The 7,337-nt window shown below is 47.3% G+C and overlaps 1 long non-coding RNA gene across 1 annotated transcript in view; it reads left to right on the top strand.

The window, feature by feature from the left end:
- Nucleotides 1–6,509, top strand: part of LOC102761808 — a 17,166-nt gene extending 10,657 nt beyond the window's left edge. The window contains exon 3 of the long non-coding RNA XR_001515197.1: nucleotides 5,444–6,509. This is a non-coding gene — a long non-coding RNA (uncharacterized LOC102761808). The remainder of the gene's footprint in view (nucleotides 1–5,443) is intronic.
- The last annotated feature ends 828 nt before the right edge of the window (nucleotides 6,510–7,337 follow it).

Genomic DNA, 7,337 nt, shown 5'->3' with positions numbered 1-7,337 from the left:
GGCTGCACCTAGGGATTGGGCCTGCCCTCTGCCACCCGGGAGCAGGCCTAAGCCAGCAGGGTGTTATCTCCAGAGGGGTCCCAGACTGCAAGAGGGCACAGGCCTGGCTGAGAGACTACCCCTTCCCCCCGAGTGCACAAATTTTTGTGCACCGGGCCTCTAGTATCTATATATAAAGAGATTTATTATGGAGGCCCAAGAACCAGGAGAGCCCACGGTGTAAGTGTCAGTCCCAAGGCAGGAGAAGACCAGTGTCCCACCTCAAAAACCGTCAAGTAGAGAGAGCAAAGTCTCCTTATTCAGCCTTTTGCTCTATTCGGGCCTCCAACGGACTAGGTGAGGCATACCTGCAGCGGGGCGGGCAATCTGCCGTACTCAGGCTATGGATGTAATTGTTCATCTCATCCAGAACACCCTCTGAGGCTTGCCCGGAATAATCTGCAAGCAGATATCTGGGCACCGTGTGACCTAGTCAACACATGAAATTGACCATCACGCACAGCTTTCCCACCTGGCAGGGAAGTCTCCCACCCCTCCCTGACCTCTGCTTGGCGCTACTTCGCCTTGGCCCTTCTGATTCGGCAAAGCACCGTTTGGGATTTTGATTAGAGCTGTATAAACTCTATTGATCAGGGTAGGGAAAATCAGCCCTTTTATGTTGGCTTTTCCCGTTCATGAACATGAAATGACTTTCCATCTTTTTTTTAGATATTTTCAAAAATGTCTTTCAGTAATTTCAAAAATTTATCCATAAATGTATTATACATTTTTATTCAGTATTCTCAGGTATTTTATATTTTGAGACATATCTGCTTTACAAATACTATTTTCTTGTACTCTATGCCTAAAAAAATGACTTTTACCATATTTACATACATTACTGATGTTGGAAATAGTTTGTCAATGAATCCCACTGAGGAGACACAAGCAAAACACAGATTGGTTATAGATAGCAGAAGGAGGGAAACAAATCATTAGTTAGAATTTACAGTTTTGGTGAAGAGCAGCACCCTTTGAGAAGAATAAGTAATAGTCATACTACAAAATAATATACACATAAGGAAGTTACTGATCGTACTGATTTTATTGCTTAGCCATTTTATCTGGCTCACATTCAATGCACAGAAATAACACAGAATGTGAAGAAAACCGTGTCCTCCTCATTAGTCACAATGAAAAGGGTCTGCTGCCCCCGCAGGCCAGTGGGTATGGTACAGTAAGAGCACTTGATGGTTTAAGTCAGCCGTGGGCAAACTACGGCCCTCTTGAAATGAATAAAACTAAAAAAAAAAAAAAGACCGTACCCTTTTATGGAATGATGTTTACTTTGAATTTATATTAGTTCACACAAACACTCCATCCATGCTTTTGTTCCGGCCCTCCGGTCCAGTTTAAGAACCCATTGTGGCCCTCGAGTCAAAAAGTTTGCCCACCCCTGGTTTAAGTGGGCCAACGTGCTGTTTTGATTCTGAGCCACTGAGTAAAATAATTTCACCCATATTTGGTGACCAGAATCACTCTGTGGGCTCTGTGATAGACTGAGCCATTTTTGTGGTAGTTTCAGATCTCACTAAGTAAGAAAAAATTCTTCAACAAAGAAATATAGTAATCAGTCTGTCCCAAAATTCTATATGCAGTCTCTTTCTTGAGTGTAAGGTAGAAAAGGGGGCCCTTTCTTGAGTACATTGATACAAGTAGTGTTGTCGCCTAAAGGCTGGTTCTATTCAATTTATTCAGTTCTTAGACTTAAGTAGTGGGGATACCTATGTTGTTATATTTACTCAACCCTAGAGGAAAGTGAAGTAACTTGCCCATGGCCATCCAGCTAGTAAATTGTGGGTGCTGGCCTGGCCGGTGTGGCTCAGTGGTTGAGCATTGACCCATGAACCAGGAGGTCATGGTTAGATTCCAGTCAGGGCACATGCTCAGGTTGCAGGCTCAATCCCCTGTAGGACACATGTAGGAGACAGCTGATCAGTGATTCTCTCCATCGTTTTTTATTGGTTTAGAGAGAGTGAGAGGAAGGAGAGGGAGGGAGGGAGAGAGAGAAACATCGATGAGAGAGAAACATCCATATGCTGTCTCCTGCACATCCCCCACTAGGAATTGAGCCCACAACCCTGGCATGTGCCCTGACTGGGAACGGAACCAGGGACCTCTTGGTGTGTGGGTTGAAGCTCAACTACTGAGCCACACCGGCCGGGCACACAACATTTTCTTATTCTCATCTTTTTAATCTTTGTAACATGTGTGGTCGTGGTCCCTTGGTATCCTTAACATTGATTACAGTTGCCTTTTCTCCTTTTTCTTGATCCAGCTTGCTGGAAGTTTAATTTTATTCGTCTATACAAAGAACAACTTCAGCTTCTTTGATCCTCTCTATTATATTGCCATTTTCAATTGATTTCTACTTCTCTTCCTAAGCTTTCTTTGGGTGTGTTCTGTTCTTTCCCCCTAACTTCTATTGAATATTTAGTCATTCGTTTTCAGCCTGTCTTTCCTGGAATGTTTATTCTGTAACTTTATCTACTTCAGCTGCCTCCCACAGGCTTTCCTTATCACGGCTGGGCACTAGCCTGCCTCCCTGTGTGTGGGGAAGAACTGGACCTTGAGTAGTTTGCATTAGAAGTTTGTGCTGTTCATGGTTGAAGTAACATCAAGATGTCAGTGAACTTGAAGTGAATCACTTAGACACAAGACCGCTCTAATGCTCAGGCTCAAAGACAACTGACCATTTAGAGAGACTGCTTAGAGGCCTTCCTTATCACAGGTGTATCTTTATTCCAGATAAGCAAAAGGGGAAATAAAATGACCTGTCATCTCACTGCTTCGCAACAACCACTAGAGTGTGTGTGAGTACACACGTGGCATTTCCTTTTGTACAGAAGTAGGACCATGTCATACATGCTGTTTTGGAACATCTTTCACCTGAACAGCAGGCACATCACGAACAACTTTTCAGGTCAATATGTTTGAAAAGAACACGAATTTCAGGGGCAATTTTATGTTCGGTTTAGTGATTTTGAGAGCTTCCTTGTCTACACGTGATCATCTGTTCACAGCTCTTTGTCTTTTTCTCTGGGAAATAGTACATTTAAAACGGATGTGGCTGGATTGTAACCTTGGGTGATTTCATGAGTGAGTGCGAAGAGGAAAGTCCTGTTTCTGGTGCCAGGGCAGTCAGGCAGTACCTGGTTCTGTTATACATGTGTAGTCCTGATACTATCTCGCGACTTAGCTCCTCAGGCAGGAAATGGAGAGGAGGCAGGCAGGCGAGGCTGCAGCAGCCTTCTTGTTAGGCTCCCATGCCTGGGATGTTATAATCCATCAGATAAGACCTCCAAAGTATAGGGCCGGAAGTGCTGCTGGTGGTGGGGGGACCTGTAGAAATGAGATTCCAACTCTGTACTTAAAAAGGCTAATTAATTAAGCCCAGTTGGTGTGGCCCCGTGGTTGAGCGTCTATCCACCTATGAACCAGGAGGTCATGGTTTGATTCCCGGTCAGGGCACATGCCCAGGTTGTGGGCTTGATCCCCAGTAGGGGGCGTGCAGGAGGCAGCCGATTCATGATTCTCTCTCATCAGTATGTTTCTATCTCCCTCTCCTTCTCCCTTCCTCTCTGAAATCAATAAAAATATATTTTTTAAAAAGGCCAATTAAGAAAGAGGAAGCGGTGGCTATGCAGAGTACAGAGAGAACCCGGAGGTTATGAAATGGCTCCATATTTCAAAAGATGACCGAATCCTGGTTGCATGTGTTTTGAGCTTGGTTGGCCTCGCCTGCAGTCGTGGCTGATGTTTTGGGTCTGTCTGCATCCCTGCTTTATTACAGGAGACTTTTTTGACACCCTCTGGGCGTCCCCTAAGGCAAGCAGATGCTGGCTGTTCTTCCGCTTGTCTGGTAGGTGGCATCGGCAGCGTGACAAATGCTGCCCAAAGGTATGGTGCCTGGAGAACGCGCTGCTCCTGCCAGCCCTGCCTTCCCCCAGGAGGGAGGCTTCTGCTCCTTTGCTTCTTAGGTTTGGAAAAAATGTGCCTGTGGGACGCAGGTATGTGTTCTAAAATTGCCTGCCTCCCACCTCTTGTGGATAGAGCTGCCTGTGGGAGTTTAATTAGAAACTGATAAGATTTCCGTTGTCTCACTGGAGGCCATGCCTGGCATCTTGTCTTTGGAACAGAGGGCATCTGGTGGCTGTTGGCAGCAGGGGACCCTGGAGACCAGGCTGGGAGTAGGAGAAACTCTCTGAAATCAATCTATTCCTTTTTTTTTTTAAAAAAAATATATTTTATTGATTCTTTTACAGAGAGGAAGGGAGAGAGAGATAGAGAGTTAGAAACATCGATGAGAGAGAAACATCGATCAGCTGCCGCCTGCACATCTCCTACTGGGGATGTGCCCACAACCCAGGTACATGCCCTTGACCGGAATCGAACCTGGGACCTTTCAGTCCGCAGGCCGACGCTCTATCCCCTGCGCCAAACCGGTTTCGGCGACTTACTTATTCCTTGACTGAGGCCCGGGGTTCAGTTGCAAAGCTCACTCAGGGCAGGCACTGCTTGAGAGGTTGTGCTCGAAGGCCCTTGTGCCCACCTCATTTTCTGAGGGTGGGAGCGAAACTCTTCACAGCATTAGTATGTGGACTGCAGAGGCGATGGGTATCGTGGGCTTCTGAGGCCTGGAAGGGGTCGGAGGGTACACGGTGACCTGCAGGCTCCCCACAGATGCTGGGGCATCCGACCTGGGCCTGTAACAGCATCAGGGGCATCCCCAAACCAGTTGGAATAAAGCTCTGCCAGCCCTGCTCCTTGCAGAATGCTGAGCGCGTGTGTCAAACGTGGGCATCTCACGGGGCGATTTTGTTTGAAAAGCAATATTGGCACTTGGGGGCAGTTCTCAGCTATGGTATCACACATCTTAAAAAACTATTTAAGCTTCATGTCTGTAAGGAGCGAGCCTATGCGAACAGGATGTCTGTGTGGCAATGAAATTTATTACAAAGTGAGTCTGACTTAATCAGTTCTTGCCTACATACACGTGCAGTTTATAGTGCTACCTAAGAATATTTTTTATTGAAAAAAAAAGAGAGAGAGAGAGAGAGAGAGAGAGAGAGAGAGAGAGAGAGAGAGAGAGAAAGCAGCATTTCTATCTTTTGCTGAGCTCTGGCATAAACAGCTATAGAAGTACTAGGAAGGAGGGATCCAAAGAGAATAGAGGTTGTGGGCTAGGGGGTCTGTGTGGGGAACTAAGAAAGGATCCCAAGCTGGGATCTGAGGGAAGGGGAGGGCTTACTTGGAGGAATGGAGTTCGCCATCCAGACAGCAGCACGTTCAAAGGTCCTGTGGTTGGGGATTGTGACTACAGGATGGAGACTGTTTAGAGAGGAGCCAGAATGGGTCTGGGGCTCTGCAGGAAGGCACTGACTCACTCTTCCTCTTCTTTTAGGTAAAACCTGTTTCCCAGCGTGCTGGCATCCTGTGGAAAGCTGGTCAGCTGCACCTGGGCGGGAAGGATCTGGAAGCCGTCTTGTCCGAGGTGTTGAAACCAAAATAAACATTATTTATGAAACCGGCACATTTGTGTGTGTCGAATGTCTGCTCAGAACGTCACCGCAGGAGAATCGCCTCTCCCTGCCTCTGGACACCACTTCAAAATGTTTCCCTTTCTTCCTCCTCAAGGGGCTTCTGCCTCGCCCAGGGGCACAGGGTAGAAACGTGTTGACTTAAAAAATATTAACCTGAAAGCAACTGTTGACCAAAGTAAAAGAGATCAGAAGTTATGAAGAACCTCAAGAAGAATATCCATCCGTGCAGCGAGGCGTTCTGATGTTCTGCTCTCCTGGATCTGTGACGTGCGAGATGTCTAACCCTGTGGACTTTGGGGTTTGGTCAGGTTCTGGCCTTCTGTTGGGAATGGCTGTGTTCAGAGTGAGAGTCCTTGGAGCCGGTCAGCCCATAGCAGAAGTCAATACATGTTTGTGGCTCCTTTTCTTTTTCTTCTTTTGTTTAAAGGGCTCAGCAGAACTGGGCATGGTGACTTCATAAAGGATTTTGAATATCAGGGAAAAAATATATGTGTGTACCTCTAAAGTAATTTCTTCTTGTCTGAAGGAAAAAGAATGCACTAGGCAACCTTTGGTTAGTAACATCCTTGTGTGTAGCTCTGTGCCCTGTCATGGTTCTGACATTGTCAGTCTTAGACATCTAATTGCAAAGTATCACTGGGGTCATTTCAATGCATGGTGGTTTGGTTGGCGGAAAAAGCACACTGTCCAGGCTGGACTAGAAGCCCGCTGACTCGGGGGGTACCACAGCTGTGGGTCAGGGGTTCGGGTGGCTTCTGGAAGCAGGGACTTGGGTTGGCTTCTCAGGTTGATTGGAGTTCCCGTTTCACTGTTCCCCGGGTGGATGCTCCTGCTAAAGCCGACTGGCAGTGCCTTTGGGGCCCTGGGACTCTCTTTTCCCCGGAAAGGTGTTTTGTACTTTTTTTAAAAAAAAAGCTCTTTTCTGGCTTCCTGCAGGGTTTGTGTATGGGTCTGTTAATTGTCTGCACCATTGCCTTGGATGAAGACTCCAGCCTTTCCCAGCTCAGGCCTTTCTCAGATTCTTCAGTTGCCAGAACTGAAGCCGGTGGGGGGAGGAGGGGCGGGGTGACCCTAGGGGAGACCACTATGGGAAGAGCACATGCTGTATGGAACGCACCGTGCCTGCTCCTCCCAGATTTCATTTCCTTTGTTGATTTTCCTTTTCCTCTTCTGTCCTATTTGCCAGAGGGATGGGCCTGCTTTCTCTCTCCCCGCCACAGTGTCTTCATGGGCCATACATGGCAGCTGTGCGCCCTCTGCCCTTTGAACTGGAACTGCCGCTCACACTTGCCTTTTCCACAAGCTCCGCAGAATGGTCTGCGGGAAAGCTGGGTGCTCTGCCTTACATGTAAAGACCGGCTCAGGCTGCCCGGTGCACACCGCCAGGCCTGGCAGACACAGCGGGGAATGACCTCCCAAATTGTGGAGCTTCAACACTACAGGCTCTTAAATCAATCAATCAAACAAACAAACAAAAACATCAACAACAAAAAACCTTCGGCATGAACAATGAGTGCACTGGTCTGGCTGTTTTTGAGATGGAAGCCAGCGAGATGCCTTTTGGTGATCAGGGATGAGGGCGCAAGACTGGAAGAGGCGCGGGAGGGGCCCAGTGCCATGTGCCTGGACCTGGTGGATTCCTGTCAAGGGCACATGCACATGCCCAAGTTGTGGGCTCGAGGCGTGCAGGAGGCAGCCGATCAATGATTCTCTCTCATCATAGACGTTTCTATCCTTCTCTGAAATTAATAAAAA

This window comes from Myotis davidii, unplaced genomic scaffold, assembly GCF_000327345.1.
Source record: "Myotis davidii unplaced genomic scaffold, ASM32734v1 scaffold164, whole genome shotgun sequence".
Lineage (NCBI taxonomy): Eukaryota > Metazoa > Chordata > Mammalia > Chiroptera > Vespertilionidae > Myotis > Myotis davidii.
This window is presented reverse-complemented; position numbering and strand designations above follow the sequence as displayed.